This window comes from Pseudophryne corroboree, chromosome 6 (genome assembly GCF_028390025.1).
Source record: "Pseudophryne corroboree isolate aPseCor3 chromosome 6, aPseCor3.hap2, whole genome shotgun sequence".
Classification (NCBI taxonomy): Eukaryota; Metazoa; Chordata; class Amphibia; order Anura; family Myobatrachidae; genus Pseudophryne; species Pseudophryne corroboree.
In genome coordinates, this window is record NC_086449.1 from 638203525 (window position 1) to 638220873 (window position 17349).

Sequence of the window (17349 nt, forward strand, 5' to 3'; positions counted from 1 at the left end):
CTAAACAGAATCGGTTCCTGGGTATTGTCACTTCGTTTGTTTTTGCTTTCAGGTGAGACAATGACAATTCAGTACTCATTGTTTTTAAATAGAAACTTGGCTATTTTAGTAAACAAAGGTGTTTGCCTTCTTCATAGAATTTCAAAGCTTAGTGTAAATAAGGCCATTGTATTTTAGTCTCTGGGAGTTTTAATTTATGTGTGACTGACCTTCCTGCTATTTAGAAGGGCCAAGCAGACAGTGTGGGATTTTTACAATATATATATTAAATCTATGATATCTTTGTGGCTTTTCCATGAGAGTACAAATTCCACTGTAATTACTCGTACCACGCTCTAATGCGCAGGACCGTGGATACGGCCATACGCAATTTGCGAATATGTGCATGCATGGCGGAACAAGTGCATGCGCAGCGGGCATGTGTGTGTGTGGTTTGTACGTGATGTGTGTACTGGAATATTTTTTGACTTTGACAGTCTACCCTTTGGCAGTCAACAATAACTGCCACTATCTAATCACTAAACAGAAAAATATCAATACAATATTTACAGAAGTTTGGGTAATCGGGAGAGAGGGGTAGGTAGGAAATGTATGACCTAGTGGGATAGTAAAAAGCATGTATGTATGAATCCGTGTCTGAGGGGCATGTATCATTGTGCCGTATATGTTCTAAATAAGCTTCGAGGTATTGCGAAGTATACATTAAATCCTTCTTATCCCGTATTAAGGGTCTGTAAGTGTTCCAACAAACACTACCGAGCTCTTTTTGGCTTCTTGTTCCAACAAATGGGGTGCACATTTAGTTGATGATACATGGAGGGGGAACACATGTGAATGCTAATATATGGATATCACCTATCGACTATGTGTGTCACTACCTGAAGGTTGTAGAGATGAAGATAAGGAACATATCAAAAATACATTCACATAACATTTGCGTAATCATTCTTGGGTGTTGATTGAAGTCTTCTCCGGATGGATGTATTTTTGCTGAGGGAAAACAAAGGAAAAACGGGTGAAAGAAACGGGCCGTGGAATCACATCTTATCACAACATGGTCTCTATTGATGGGTCATAAATTAAATCTGCTGCTGTAGCAATGCCCCTGCTCCTTAAACTCATCACTTTTGTACTGCGCTTGCGCCGCATTAAAATTCGAACACATCTAAATATCAAGCCAATAATTATGACGACTGCCAGGATACAAAGGAGAAACTTTCCTACACTCATAATAACATTTTGAGCCCATTCTCCTAAACCTGAGAACCAATTGCGTGGGTTCAACCATGAGACCCAGACGGTCAGTTCATTACTCACAGCAGTCAGGGTAAGGTTGTGTCTCCGTCGGAACTCTCACTTCAACTGCAAGATATCGTCCATCTTTTGATCAATGATCTCAGTTGGGTCGTCAGTGCTGTTTGTAATATACGTGCAGCACTTCACACCATATTGAGTTGCCAATGTGACACAGTACCCTCCCGTCACAGCTGTGATATAATTGAGGACCATCCTGTGCTGGATCAGTTCCGTTTTGTAAGCTTGCAACTCCCTTCCCGTATACCTGAAGGTGTCGTCATACATCTCAGTGATATTATCTATCAGGTTCGCTAGCGCATGGATGTACCTATAATTTATAATTCCTCTGGCAGTATGGGTGATATCTAATGCGAGAAGGAATTGAATCCCAGTGGATTCGTGTATCAAATCAGAGGCTACGTGCTCTGTCCTATCTATGAGGTGTCTCTTAACGATGTGTTCATAGTGAGTATGAGTATAAGAAGCTTGAGCACTGCGGTGAACGTCTTTCATCTTATCATGGGTTATGGTCATAACCTCTGGCAACACTCTTCCAATGTAACACAATCCCTCTGAGTTTGGGGCAAGCCACTTATACGCCTTCCTCCCACATATGAAATAAGCATCATCAGGGAGAACATATGGGACAGAATATGACATTTCCATGTTGCAAACTTTCCAAGTGAAAAACCCAATCCCTAGTTCTCTCATCTGTTCAGTACAAGTATCAGGCTGTATGATATGCGCATAGTACCCTGGTGATACTTCTCCAACCCGCATGGTCTTACTTCCTTGAGTATACCTATACCGAAAATACCTTCCACTGTTGGCTATTTGGCGTATAAGTTCAGAGTCTACGGGTATCCTATCAGCTCTGTGTGAAAATGCCATGGTTTGGTTATTCCATGTCACCTCCCAATTTCCCGGCTTTCGGGAATTGGAAATGTTGAAACATACTAAGGATCTATCTACATGGTACTGGTGGAGCTTCAGACTAGGGGGCCTAGAAATATTAAATTTCTTGTCCACCGGTCTCCCACCCCGTAATTCGAGTACCTCATCTATCGTTAACGGGTACGGTACTAATCCTGACTTGCTCTGACCTTGAGGTACTTGTGAGCACACCCAGCATTCTGTCAGGTTTAAGACCTTACCCACTAGTGAGTGGTAATCACTCAATGGATGACGGTCCATGTTGATATTAAGGCTGGACTGACATCTCTGGATGCACCCATCCTCAACTATGTTTTCACAATTCCTACAAATGCAATTTTCCTCAGCCAATAACCCTTCACAGTGCCTCCTAGTTTCCTGACTACCAGATCGTTTTCTGATACTCGCCTTTGCTCGATGGATGTGTTGCTCTTGGAATTCTACAAATCCGTCCTTGCCATCAGAACCCATTCCAGATCCTTCTCGACCTCTCTGGTACTCTCACTGAAACAGACTGCTCTGGTCAACAACAGGGTTAACAGGAAAACCCAGAACGCAGTCTCTTGGGGTAAGTCCATCTTGTTAAGGGAAGAGAAAAGGGAACAAGAAGGGGGAGGAAAGGAGGGTAATGGGAGATGGAGAAAATAATAAAGAGGAAAAAGAAAAACTGGTGTGACAACCGCCTCTGGTCTTGTTGTTCTCCGTGCTCAGGTGCCATGACAATAGTCCTGCCTCTCAACCTTCCCGGAACAGACACTCCAGTGATACGATGTTCTCTCCGAGTCAGCGACCTTTCTATAGGGAACATGAATCTTGCATTACAATGTGTTTAACTGTTGTGTATTATCAGTTGTGTGAAGTAAACCATCTGTGGAAAGTGAAAAAGAGAGAGAGAAAATAATAAAAAGAAAATTTGTCAGATTTGCGTTCACCATCAGGCTGTCACACCATCATGTCTATCGGTATCTATGCACAGTCTCCCTTCACCAGTATTTCCACTCTCCACCCTTTGTGCATGGCCAGGCACAGTGATGCTGGTGAGATATACTGGGTTTGGGCAGACCTCTGAAAAGACCGAGTAGACATGTGACGTTTGAGCTGTAAATCTGTCGGTGAACGTCAGAGATGAAGAGGAAACTTTGAAGACAAATCACAGAGTTTAGTAACAAAGAAGATTTTACAAAATTTGACATCTGGATTGGGCACTACGGGGAATGATTCCCTAATCAGGCTGTTCCCTTAAAAAAAAATTCTATGTGTGTTATATCTCTACTGGGACTATCCCAGCCATCAATCCAGTGTCTTGTCCATTCTAAGTTCATAGGGAACCCGGTATCTTTGAGATAATTTCCTCTACCTGTGATGGACATGCTTCTAAAACAGTGAAATGCAATATTAGTCTTCGTGGGTATTTTAACATATTTTGTGCTTCCTGGGTGGGAGCACTCTATATGTATACCATCTCTAACAAAACTCCTGTTAAATTACTTAGAGGTCACTTCTGCTAGAGGGAGAGAAGCAGAAGTTTAGAAGCCTCCTCCTAATCTCCGTAAATTCTGTCAAAAGGGTAAAGTTGCATTTATTCTGTTCTTCCCATTAACCGAATCTGTGTTTTTCTATACTGCTCGTGATTCCTTACTATATGTCCCTTGATCCCGTCTATGTGTTTACTAACGTGGCTTATTTATTCTGTCTAGGGGTCTATATTGGCTATGTGCTCTACTACTCCTACAATTTCTAGCAAAATGTCCTTTATTTTTACAAATGTAACATATTATCGGTCTTTTGTTACTACTAGGGTTTTGGGGTTTGGGCTGATGAGACTTTGGTGTAAGAGCCTGCATACTTTCAATCCTCAGCCTCTCCTCTCGCAGTTTTCTACGCCAAGCAATATTCCTATGTGTTATGCACACCAGTGCCTGCAGGAATGTACTGGTGTCTGAACTGTTATGCACACCAGTGCCTGCAGGAATGTACTGGTGTCTGAACGGATAGGGATGCAAAATAAACACAAAGTGAACAGAGAAGCCCAGAGGCTAAGAAACTGGGTGTCTCCCTAGTATTAGTAATGCTCAGATGGAAAAAGCAAGATGTTGTGTTTTAATACGTAGAGAACCCGAAATGCTGTTGCTAAGGGCAACAGCAAAACCCTAAAGGGTTACCAACGGGTGTGGCAGTAAACTCCTTGGTCAGAGATAGAATGATAGACACAAGGAGAGTCTCCACAATCCTAGTCCTCACTTGCAGTGCACAGGTTCAGCTTACTGCCACTAAGCTGACACCTGAACACCTTGCACAGTGAGAATGGATTCAGGCAGGCAAGTCTGAGAATACAGCCGCAAACTTGCTAAGTTCACAGAGTAGCAAAAGAACCCCAGCAAGTTAAACGACTGACTCCAGTCTTACTGCTAGGTCTGGATTGGCAGAGTGTAGTACCAAATCCCCAGGCCTATTTGCAGTAAGCAACAACAAATACAAAGCTACACAGTACTGGCTAACTTTCAGGAACTGACTAACCAACAAAGATTCAGCAGCATCTGCTTAACCTGAGAAGAGGCCTTATATAGCAGGTGCTGTCCACGCCCCACTCAGACCTCACAGACTGTGAGCACAAAAACCAGCACCGGATCCCCTGCCGTGCACAGAGCCTGCAACCACTGCACAGCAAAAGACCCGAACCGGAGTATCAGCTGCGCTCAGGTTACTCCACTAGCACTTGTCTCCCGGTTGCCATGACGACGTGGCAGCACAGGGCAGGAGACCCTAACAGTACCCCCCCTCTGACGAGGGGTCAAAGAACCCCTACCACCAGGTTTATCGGGGAACTGCGAGAAGAAAGAGCGTATCAGTCTGGGGGCATGAAGATCACAACTGCGCACCCACGACCACTCCTCCGGGCCATAACCCTTCCAGTGCACCAAAAATGACAGCCGACCCCGAACCATCTTGGAGTCAAGAATCCTTTCAACAACAAACTCCCTCTGGCCACGTATCAGAACAGGGGAAGGTCTTCCACTGGAAGAAGGATTACTAATCGCCCGTTTTAAAAGGGAACAATGAAATGTTTTATTGATACCCAAAGAACGGGGCAGATCTAACTGAAATGCCACCGGATTGATAACCCTGGTGATCTTGTAAGGGCCGATGAACCGGGGGCCTAACTTATGAGATGGCTGTCTCAACTTCAAATTCTTGGTAGACAACCAGACGAAGTCTCCTAATTTGAAGCTGCAGGGTCTTTTCCGCTTATCAAAAACCCTTTTGGTCACTAATGACACAGACACAAGGGCTTTCTTCACTTTCCTCCAAATACCTCTAAGGACCGAAACCACAGAGGAACCACCAGGCGTGGAGTCCAGGGGGTCAAAAGAATTGGCCTTAGGATGATGCCCATACACACAAAGGAAGGGAGAGATCCCTGTAGCAGAGTGAGCCGCGTTGTTATAGGCAAACTCCGCCATGGACAGATGAGCAACCCAGTCAGTCTGACACTTGGAGACATAACACCTGAGGAACTGCTCCAAGGACTGGTTCACCCTTTCAGTCTGCCCATTAGACTGCGGATGGTAGCCTGACGACAAGCTCACAGAAATCTGGAGATCGGAACAAAATGCCCTCCAGAATTTGGCCACAAACTGGGATCCGCGGTCAGAGACCACATCAAGTGGCAACCCGTGGAGACGCACAACATGCAGCATAAATAATTCAGACAGGCGTCTGGCCGATGGCAGCCCAACCAGTGGAACGAAGTGCGCCATCTTCGAAAACATGTCAACGACAACCCAGATGGCTGTCATCCCCGAGGATTTGGGCAAGTCCACCACAAAATCCATTGAAATGTGGGTCCATGGCTTAGATGGGATAGAGAGTGGATGTAATGGGCCAACAGGAACCCCTCTAGGAGTCTTATTTCGGGCACAGATGTCACATGCCCGAACCCACTGATCCACATCCTTAGCCACCGAGGGCCACCACACCGCCCTAGATAGCAACTCCCGAGTTCTGGCAATACCCGGGTGACCTGCCGACTTCTTGGCATGGAATTCCAGGAACACTCGCTGTCTTAACCTAGGAGGCACAAACAAAAGACCTACCGGAAGGTCTGGAGGAGCCTGCTCCTGTGCTCTAAGGACTAATGATAAGAGGTCCTGGGTAATGCCCACTTTAATACATGATGGGGACACAATGGGCAATGGCTCCTCGGTGGTCTCCTGGATTGGAGCAAAACTCCGCGAGAGTGCATCAGCCTTGATGTTTTTTGACCCAGGGCGATAGGTTATCAAAAAATTAAAGCGAGCAAAAAACAAAGCCCATCGTGCCTGCCTGGCATTGAGACGCTTCGCTGACTCTAAATATGCCAGATTCTTATGGTCGGTGAGAATTGAGACCACAAACTTAGCCCCCTCAAGCCAGTGTCTCCACTCCTCGAGTGCATCCTTAATAGCCAACAATTCCCGGTTACCCACGTCATAATTCATCTCGGCAGGCGAAAATTTACGGGAAAAGTAACTACAGGGATGAAGGCGATTATCAGACACTCCCATCTGAGAGATCACTGCCCCAATACCCATCTCAGAGGCATCCACCTCCACCACAAAAGGACGCTCTGGATCTGGGTGTCGCAGCACCTTGGCCGATACAAATGCCCTTTTGAGACGGGCAAAAGCCTCTTTAGCCTCACAAGACCAGTGAGCAACATCCGCCCCTTTCTTAGTGAGTGCCACCAAGGGCGCCACTATAGATGAAAATCCAGCGATAAATCGTCTATAAAAATTCGCAAAGCCCAGGAAACGCTGAAGCGCCTTCAAACTAGTGGGCTGCACCCAATCCAGGACTGCCTGTACCTTGGAACCCTCCATTTGGAAACCTTCTGGGGAGATAATATATCCTAGAAATGCAATTTGCTGAACTTCAAATTCGCACTTCTCCAGCTTTGCCCCAAGCCGGTGGTCTCTGAGTTTCTGGAGGACTAAGCGTACATGCTTCCGATGTTCCTCCAGGGAATGGGAGAAGATTAGGATGTCATCTAAGTATACAACTAAGAATCTATCCAAATATTCCCTGAGTACATCATTCATGAAATCCTGGAAGACTGCCGGGGCATTACAGAGCCCAAAAGGCATCACCAAATATTCATAATGCCCTGAGTGGGTATTAAAGGCAGTCTTCCATTCATCCCCCTCTCTTATTCGGATTAGATTGTACGCACCGCGTAGGTCAATCTTAGAAAAAATGGTGGCAGTACGAAGCTGGTCAAACAAGACCGAAATGAGAGGCAGTGGGTATGAGTTTTTAATCGTGATACGGTTCAATTCCCTGAAGTCGATGCAGGGTCGCAACGAACCGTCCTTTTTACCCACGAAGAAGAACCCCGACCCAACTGGAGACTGTGAAGGTCTGATAAATCCCTTAGCCAAGTTCTCCTGAATGTACTCTGCCATAGCCTGAGTCTCAAGACGTGACAGGGAGTACAACCTGCTCTTGGGAAGCTTAGCATTTGGCAACAAATCAATGGCACAGTCATAGGGGCGATGGGGAGGTAGTACCTCTGCAACTTTTTTGGAGAACACGTCCGCAAAATCTGCATAACACCCTGGCAATCCTGGCAAACTTAGCTGCGAGAGCCTGACTGGAAGGCTCAAGCAACTCCTGAAACAATCAGTACCCCAACTAAGAATCTCCCCAGAGACCCAGTCAAATTGAGGATTGTGGGCCCTTAACCAGGGTAACCCCAACACCAATGGGGCAAAAGTACAGACAGTCACATAAAAGGACAATTTTTCAGAGTGTGTGGCTCCAATAAACAAAGAAATCTGGCTAGTGCAAGAGGTAATTTTACCTTGGGATAATGGTTCCCCGTTTAACCCACAAATCTCAATTTCCGATGCCAAGGGTACTAAGGGAACAGAGTGTTTCAGGGCGAATTGACGGTCCATAAAAACCCCGTCGGCCCCACTGTCCACAAAGGCCTCAGTCTTGACAGTTTGACCGAGGATCTTCAAGGTCACCAGAATGATAAAAGTCTTCTTGGGAAATTCTGACTTCTGGCCTGACAGGATATTTCCCATCACCCTCAGGCCCTGAAGTTTTCCGGCTTTTCTGGGCATGATACTACCACATGACCTTTATTCCCACAATACAAACACAACCCCTGCTGTCTCCTCCGCGTCTTCTCACGCGAGGAGAGGCGGGTAGCCCCAATCTGCATAGGCTCCTCGGAAAATTCCTCAGAGTCTGAGGTTCCCTTAGGAAAGAAGGAAACCTCGGTCTCCCTTTCAAGCCTACGCTCTCTCAGCCGTCTATCCACCCGGATGGATAACTGCATGAGCTGATCCAAGCTATCAGGCAAGGGATATTGTACCAGTTGGTCTTTTATCTGGTTAGAAAGACCTCTTCGGTACTGGTGTCTCAGGGCTGGGTCATTCCACTGGGTATCATGGGCCAACCTCCGAAACTCCGTACAGTAAACCTCAACTGGCCTTCGCCCCTGCTTAAGGATCGAAATCTGAGCCTCGGCTGAGGCAGTCTTGTCAGGGTCATCATACAACATGCCCAGTGCCGTAAAAAAAGCATCAACACTTTTAAGCGACGGACAGTCAGACTGCAACCCATATGCCCAGACCTGTGGGTCTCCTTGTAGCAAGGAAATCACTATGCCCACCCGCTGAATCTCTGACCCAGAAGACTGAGGCCTAAGCCGGAAGTATAGCTTGCAGCTCTCCTTGAAACAAAAGAACTGCGAGCGATCTCCAGAAAAACGATCCGGGAGATTTACTTTCGGCTCCTTAACCCCTAGAGGTGCTGCTGCTGCGGGAGCTCCACCAGCGGCCTGGGAGGTGTGCATTTTAATGGACAAATCATTAAATTGTCGAGTCAGGACCTGCACCTGATCGACCACCTGTTGCAACGTATTTTGAGGGGTATGCTCCATATTCCCACAAAATTTCAACAGGAGTATTAGGCTGCTGAATATGTTATGCACACCAGTGCCTGCAGGAATGTACTGGTGTCTGAACTGTCATGCACACCAGTGCCTGCAGGAATGTACTGGTGTCTGAACGGATAGGGATGCAAAATAAACACAAAGTGAACAGAGAAGCCCAGAGGCTAAGAAACTGGGTGTCTCCCTAGTATTAGTAATGCTCAGATGGAAAAAGCAAGATGTTGTGTTTTAATACGTAGAGAACCCGAAATGCTGTTGCTAAGGGCAACAGCAAAACCCTAAAGGGTTACCAACGGGTGTGGCAGTAAACTCCTTGGTCAGAGATAGAATGATAGACACAAGGAGAGTCTCCACAATCCTAGTCCTCACTTGCAGTGCACAGGTTCAGCTTACTGCCACTAAGCTGACACCTGAACACCTTGCACAGTGAGAATGGATTCAGGCAGGCAATTCTGAGAATACAGCCGCAAACTTGCTAAGTTCACAGAGTAGCAAAAGAACCCCAGCAAGTTAAACGACTGACTCCAGTCTTACTGCTAGGTCTGGATTGGCAGAGTGTAGTACCAAATCCCCAGGCCTATTTGCAGTAAGCAACAACAAATACAAAGCTACACAGTACTGGCTAACTTTCAGGAACTGACTAACCAACAAAGATTCAGCAGCATCTGCTTAACCTGAGAAGAGGCCTTATATAGCAGGTGCTGTCCACGCCCCACTCAGACCTCACAGACTGTGAGCACAAAAACCAGCACCGGATCCCCTGCCGTGCACAGAGCCTGCAACCACTGCACAGCAAAAGACCCGAACCGGAGTATCAGCTGCGCTCAGGTTACTCCACTAGCACTTGTCTCCCGGTTGCCATGACGACATGGCAGCACAGGGCAGGAGACCCTAACACTATGATGTTCAATTGCGCACTCTCTAAGGCAAGCTACTGTGACCCCTCTCCAACCAGGCAAAGATGTTTGTACTTTGTCCCTCACTGTCTGATCGAGTCCGTCCATTAGCACAGACACAGCTACCTTTCTGTAATTTTCATCGTTCCCTGCATCTAATACCCCCATGTATCTGACAATTTCCTCCAGTGCTCGGTGGAAATAATCAGATGTCATTTCATTTTTCCTCTGTTTTAGGGAGAAAATTCTTCTCCACTCAGTGGGGAAACAAAACTCTATTTGCCTATTAATTCGTTCTATATTTTCCTGATTGTTTCTGTCAGTCATAAGAATATCTGACTCTAATCTACAATCAGTGATGAATTTTTGGGTGTTAATATTAGGGGGTAGGCATGCTTTCAAAAATGTCCGCCAATGTTGGTTTGTTGATTCATACACATTACCCAGATCTCTGATAAATTTCTGACATCTGGCTAAATGCTTCCGAGGGTCGGGGAATTCTGAAATGATTGATCGCAGCTCATCTCTGGGCCACGGGCAATACTTTGCATTATTCCAGGTGAGGACTACTTCCTATCGGTTCCCCCATTGGGAGTTACTATTTCCAAGACAGGGTGTAATCCTACCATTCCGTTCCTAATCTGTTTACTGTGTGGTGTTGTTGTTTCTGTGCAATGAACTGTCTCATACTTACCGGTAGCTGTGACCTCACCAGTTATTTCATTGGGGAATACTGTTACTACACTACCTGGTTGGACAGGTTCCACCTGAGTTTCCTGCAAGGTGACTGCTTGGAGGAGAGCTGCGATTTGGCTGAATCCTTCATCTCCCTGTGACCTAAAACTTTGGAGAGACTTCAAAACAGGATACATTTTGCAAAAGTTAGGGTTAATACATTGCTCTTTCATATTACTATCATTTACGGATGTATCATTGACTGTAGCCTTCTGTTCCCCTTCGACCTGTGTCGACAATGGTGTGTTTGTGTTCTCATTCCCGCTAGGTTTGAAACCGATTGCATATGTTAATTTCTCTTGCATATCGCCCTCTTGCTGCCATAAATTTAAACAGTTTGTGTGTCTGACCCTTTGCTTTTGGGATTTTATCAGACATATCCTAACCCTTAAATTCTGCACTACCTCTGGTTCAAAACTACCTATCCCAGGAAATGATGCTTTATCCCTCACAGTCATTCGTGTCCATTCATCACAAAAGGTCTCAGTGTGGGGACCATACTTCCCCCTCATTACTAACCGAGCTGACCCCCTGGGTCTCAATTCTGCTGTCTGAACCCTGACTGAGGAACGTCCCTGTGTTGTGCACCTGGCTCCCATTGTGGACCTTTTTAACACGGGAAAACTTCCTAAAATGCACCAAACACAGTAGTCTACCGGTAGAAGTCCTCAAAGTTCTTCCACTAACTTCTTCTGCTCCGAGTATCACGGATCCGCCTTTTTTTTTTAGCAGACACATGTAGCCATTGCAGGCCCTACTTCGGCCTATATCCCCTGGGCCTTTAGGTACCCAGTGAATATCTGCCTCTGGAGGGACCAGCGAAAACTCCCTAAACCTTTACTTTACACAAATCACACTTGCATGTGCTTTACACAACGCGTATGATGACGAGATTTACACACAAATATGCAAAACTTCGTATCACGTTGCGCCACGTATTGCCCACACAACCGTGCAGTCCAATCGTACCGCTCATAGACACTTGTTATCTATAAGTGGTAGGATCACTGGAGTCTTCACACTGTGCTCCAAAACAGCCGGAGTGTAATACCACGAAAACTTTATCACACTCCGTTGCACGTATTCACCTAGACCGTGCTCACCACGTATTCACCTAGACCGTGTTCACCAAGTTTCACCAAGTTCACCGAGTTCACCAAGTTCACCAAGCGGGGTTCAATACATTCACACCTTATTCAGCCCACACTAACACTCTATAGTTTTCTGATCAGAAAAATATATTTTCCTGTTAACTGATAGCTTTCCCCAGAGGTAATACAGTAGAGAAGGTTTTATTTAAACTAAATCTTGGACACTGAACAATTTGTGCTGTTGGCTGCCTGTAAAGGTGTTTTTTTCCACTGCTAGGAAAAAGCAGTTACACAGGTTAATTTGCATTTCAATGGCTATCTTATAGCAAGCAGAGTTAACTGAATCTTAGAGAGAAAAAAACTTTTTTTTTATATCTGTGTGTACTTCTTACATCAAGTATTCATCTTACTATTAACTTTAATTAAGCCCCATCTGAAACTATTTGTAATTGACTATGGCATGGGTTAAATAAATGCATTGGTAACTCATAAATGGTGATTTCTTTTTGACCAAGGAGGGCTGATTATTCCGGGCAGTGAAAATCAGCCATTTAGAAAAATGACCTTCCCAACATGGCCGCTGCTCCTCCCCCTTCCACATCCATGAGGGTTACACAAAATGGTGGACAAGCCATGCGGCTTCCTTTGTCACAAAGAAATCACACACCATGCAAGCCCCTGAAGTTATTTTAGGCCTGAGTTAAAAAAAACACTATATCAAGGCTTTTGCAGCAACTTTTAAATGTACTTTTACCCTACTTAACAGATAAGCAATCCAATCTGAATCAAACACAATATGACTCATTTGAACCTTGTTTTGCAACAATATGATCAGATATGTAGAGTACAGGTGTATGCTTGTATTGTGTGCGCATTTGGCGCCAAACAGAAATTCCCAGACTTTTTAAATAGCTTTGCTTATTCACTTTACGGGTCCCACCAGCATCCCTACAAACCATGCAGAGCAGACGCCATCTAATCAGCATACAAATAGGGTTTCCAGTGTATCCTGCGACCAGGAAAGGGTTCACGCAGGGTACCTGTCCGCCCTTTTGCTGATAGATAAAGTCTGTTGTAACCTGCTAGGCTGCGGGTATGAGGAAATCCCGGACGAACCCCCAATTGATAATGTCGATATAATCTTAAACCATTAAGCTATACCTCTAGATACACTTTTACCTGAATACACGCGCTACGCACTTTGTACGCTATTTATGTACAGAGTCCCGTACGTGGTACGTACTTGGCGTACACATGTCACGCTGAGTGTACAGAGTACGCACAGCGCGCGCACACACAATTGATAACCTTTAAACCTTATTAGTAATACAATGTAATAATATGGTTACACTTTAAACCTTTATGCAGCAAAGCACTGTAATGATGTTATACCTTAAACCTTAAGTAGCGCTGACGGTATAAAGTACCCGCAGTGCGTACACCTTATCAATACTTATAAACCTTATACAGTTAAATACGCTTTAAACCCTAGCAGGGAAATGAGGACACAACACCGATATGTAGTTGAACCACAGGGTTCTAAGGCCACAGTGGATTATTTAAAAAGGTAAAACAGTACAAATTATACACTACAGGCTAACAAGATAAATCTACAACAGAATAATGGCTACAGTCAATGTACATACGTGAGAATGTTCGCAAGCGCTTCCCGGTCCCGGTCCTCCGCTAATCAGGTTGAAAGCGTTAAGAGTCTGTTCCATGGGTTTTAGACTAGGAATGTTAAATTTCTATCTGTCTGGTCTTGTGTTGTGGTTAGCTATTGTTTCTGATTTTCTAAACAGAATCGGTTCCTGGGTATTGTCACTTCGTTTGTTTTTGCTTTCAGGTGAAACAATGACAATTCAGTACTCATTGTTTTTAAATAGAAACTTGGCTATTTTAGTAAACAAAGGTGTTTGCCTTCTTCATAGAATTTCAAAGCTTAGTGTAAATAAGGCCATTGTATTTAAGTCTCTGGGAGTTTTAATTTATGTGTGACTGACCTTCCTGCTATTTAGAAGGGCCAAGCAGACAGTGTGGGATTTTTACAATATATATATTAAATCTATGATATCTTTGTGTTTTTTCCATGAGAGTACAAATTCCACTGTAATTACTCGTACCACGCTCTAATACGCAGGACCGTGGGTGCGGCCATACGCAATTTGTGAATATGTGCATGCATGGCGGAACAAGTGCATGCGCAGCGGGCATGTGTGTGTGTGTGGTTTGTACGTGATGTGTGTACTGGAATATTTTTTGACTTTGACACACCTTGCGATCCCGATTCGATCCCGATGCGTGGTCCCGCCAGGTCGGCATTGCAAGAAAAGAAAGACTGTGCAGGCAAGTCAATCCTTGATAGATCGGTGTACTAGCTAGTTCATCTCACATGTCAATGACATCTCACATAAGCCAAAATCTCACATAAGCCAAAATCGTAATCACACATAGTCCATATCTCAAGAAAAGTTAGTCAAAATCTGTGCTATCTGGGCTCCAGGGAGTTCAAGGGAAATCGCAAGTGAAAATCAGGCATAGCAAGGATCTCACCGTGGGGGTAATTCCAAGTTGATCGCAGCAGGAAATTTTTTAGCAGTTGGGCAAAACCATGGGGGTCATTCCGAGTTGTTCGCTCGGTAAATTTCTTCGCATCGCAGCGATTTTCCGCTTAGTGCGCATGCGCAATGTTCGCACTGCGACTGCGCCAAGTAAATTTGCTATGCAGTTAGGAATTTTACTCACGGTTTTTTCTTCGTTCTGGTGATCGTACTGTGATTGACAGGAAGTGGGTGTTTCTGGGCGGAAACTGGACGTTTTATGGGTGTGTGTGAAAAAACGCTACCGTTTCTGGGAAAAACGCAGGAGTGGCTGGAGAAACGGAGGAGTGTCTGGGCGAACGCTGGGTGTGTTTGTGACGTCAAACCAGGAACGACAAGCACTGAACTGATCGCAGATGCCGAGTAAGTTTCGAGTTACTCAGAAACTGCACAGAGATGTCTTATCGCAACATTGCGAATCTTTCGTTCGCAATTTTAAGAAGCTAAGATTCACTCCCAGTAGGCGGTGGCTTAGCGTGTGCAAAGCTGCTAAAAGCAGCTTGCGAGCGAACAACTCGGAATGACCCCCCATGTGCACTGCAGGGGAGGCAGATATAACATGTGCAGAGAGAGTTAGATTTGGGTGTGGTGTGTTCAATCTGCAATCTAATTTGCAGTGTAAAAATAAAGCAGCCAGTATTACCCTGCAGAGAAATAAAATAACCCACCCAAATCTAACTCTTTCTGCACATGTTATATCTGCCTCCCCTGCAGTGCACATGGGCCCTCATTCCGAGTTGTTCGCTCGCTAGCTGCTTTTAGCAGCATTGCACATGCTAAGCCGCCGCCCTCTGGGAGTGTATCTTAGCATAGCAGAATTGCAAACGAAAGATTAGCAGAATTGCGAAAAGAAAATTCTTAGCAGTTTCTGAGTAGCTCGAGACTTACTCCTACATTGCGATCAGTTCAGTCAGTTTAGTTCTTGGTTTGACGTCACAAACGCACCCAGCGTTCGGCCAGACACTCCCCCATTTCTCCAGCCACTCCCGCGTTTTTCCCTGAAACGCCTGCGTTTTTCCGCACACTCCCAGAAAACGGTCAGTTTCCGCCCAAAAACACCAACTTCCTGTCAATCACACTCCGATCAGCAGAACGATGAAAAAACTTTGTTACGCCGTGAGTAAAATACCTAACTTTTGTGTAAAATAACGAAGCGCATGCGCTCTGCGAACCTTGCGCATGCGCAGTAAGCGACTAATCGCAGTATAGCGAAAATCGGCAACGAGCGAACAACTCGGAATGACCCCCATAGTTTTGCCCAACTGCTAAAAAAATTCCTGCTGCGATCAACTTGGAATTACCCCCCGTGTGTACACACCCTAAGGCTGTAAACATTGTTGTGTTGATTATTTTGCATACATTCGCTTAAACATGCAAAATCACAGATGTTTTATTCGCTCACAGTAAAAGGCAAACTTTTGTAAACAACTCACACATTTCTCGTGGAGTATGTAGGATATACCAGACAAATAATGTGGTTGTTTTTACATTGATGTACACAGCATAGCAACAATGAGAGATCCATGTTGATAATGTTGATATTATCTTAAACCATAAAGCTATACCTTTAAACACACCTTTACCATGGAGCTGCTGCGGTCGCTAGCTCACGCTACGTACTTCGTACGCTATTTGTGCACAGAGTCCCGTACCGTATACGCACTCAGCGTACAAACGCCGCACTGTGGGTACAAAGCACACACAGCGTGCGCACACACAATTAATACACCTTAAAACCTTATACAGTTATACAATGCAATGATATGATTACACTTTAAACCTTATGCAGCAAAGCTCTGCAATGATGTTATACCTTAAACCTTAAGTAGTGCTGACGGTATAAAGTACCCGCAGTGCGTACACCTTATCAATACTTATACACCTTATACAGATAAATACACTTTAAACTCCCTTGCAGGAAATTGAAGACACCACACCAATTTGTAGTTGAAACCACAGGGTTCTAAGGCCACTGTGGATTGATTCCAAAAAGGTAAACAATACAATTTATACACTACAGGCTAACAAGAAATTCTAAACAGAATAATGGCTACAGAGAATGTACATACGTAAGAATGTTTCGCAAGCGCAACCCGGTCCGGTCCTCCGCCATCTGATAGATAGCGTTGTGAGCCTTCTGTCTGACTAAACCTGCTGTAGGCTCTCTTTATTCACTTCATCCAAAACATAACACAATGGATACTGTAATCTCTTTGTCCATTGGACACAGGGATGGTCATTTACATTACAGGAGAGGTCATAGGTGAATTTGAATAGGTGGGCGATGTCTTTCCCCAACTGCTCTTGTGGGTGGTCTCCTCTGGATTCCCCCCGCATACATAATATACAGTAAACAAAGTTAATGTTCATATTCTACTTTTGCACATAACTATACGCAGGAACAAGCTATCTTTCTCAAACCAACACCAGAATGTTTCCCTTAAAATACCCTACAGCTGGATACCAAACACCATCTTGTAACCTTGTTCTGTCCCCTCCTATCCTGTAAAGGTGAATCCCTTTGTTCTGTTACTATTTTAAACAGCTATTTCTTTCTGATGTGGTGCAGGAGGCTATGTGTACAATGTGCACTATTTGGGTTAAATATGTAATGTTTTAATAACCCTCTATGCGCTCACAAACTCCGCCGTAAATACCCATATCACGCGCATGATCGCCGGAGAGATCCTACGCAAATTGCGGATATGTGCACTCACGGAGGACTGAGTGCACGAGCAGCGGGCATGTGCATAGGGTTAGCACATGGGGCATGCATTACAATATTTTTCGACTTTGACAGTCCACCCTTTGGCAGTCAACAATAACTGCCACTATCTATACATTAAACAGAAAAA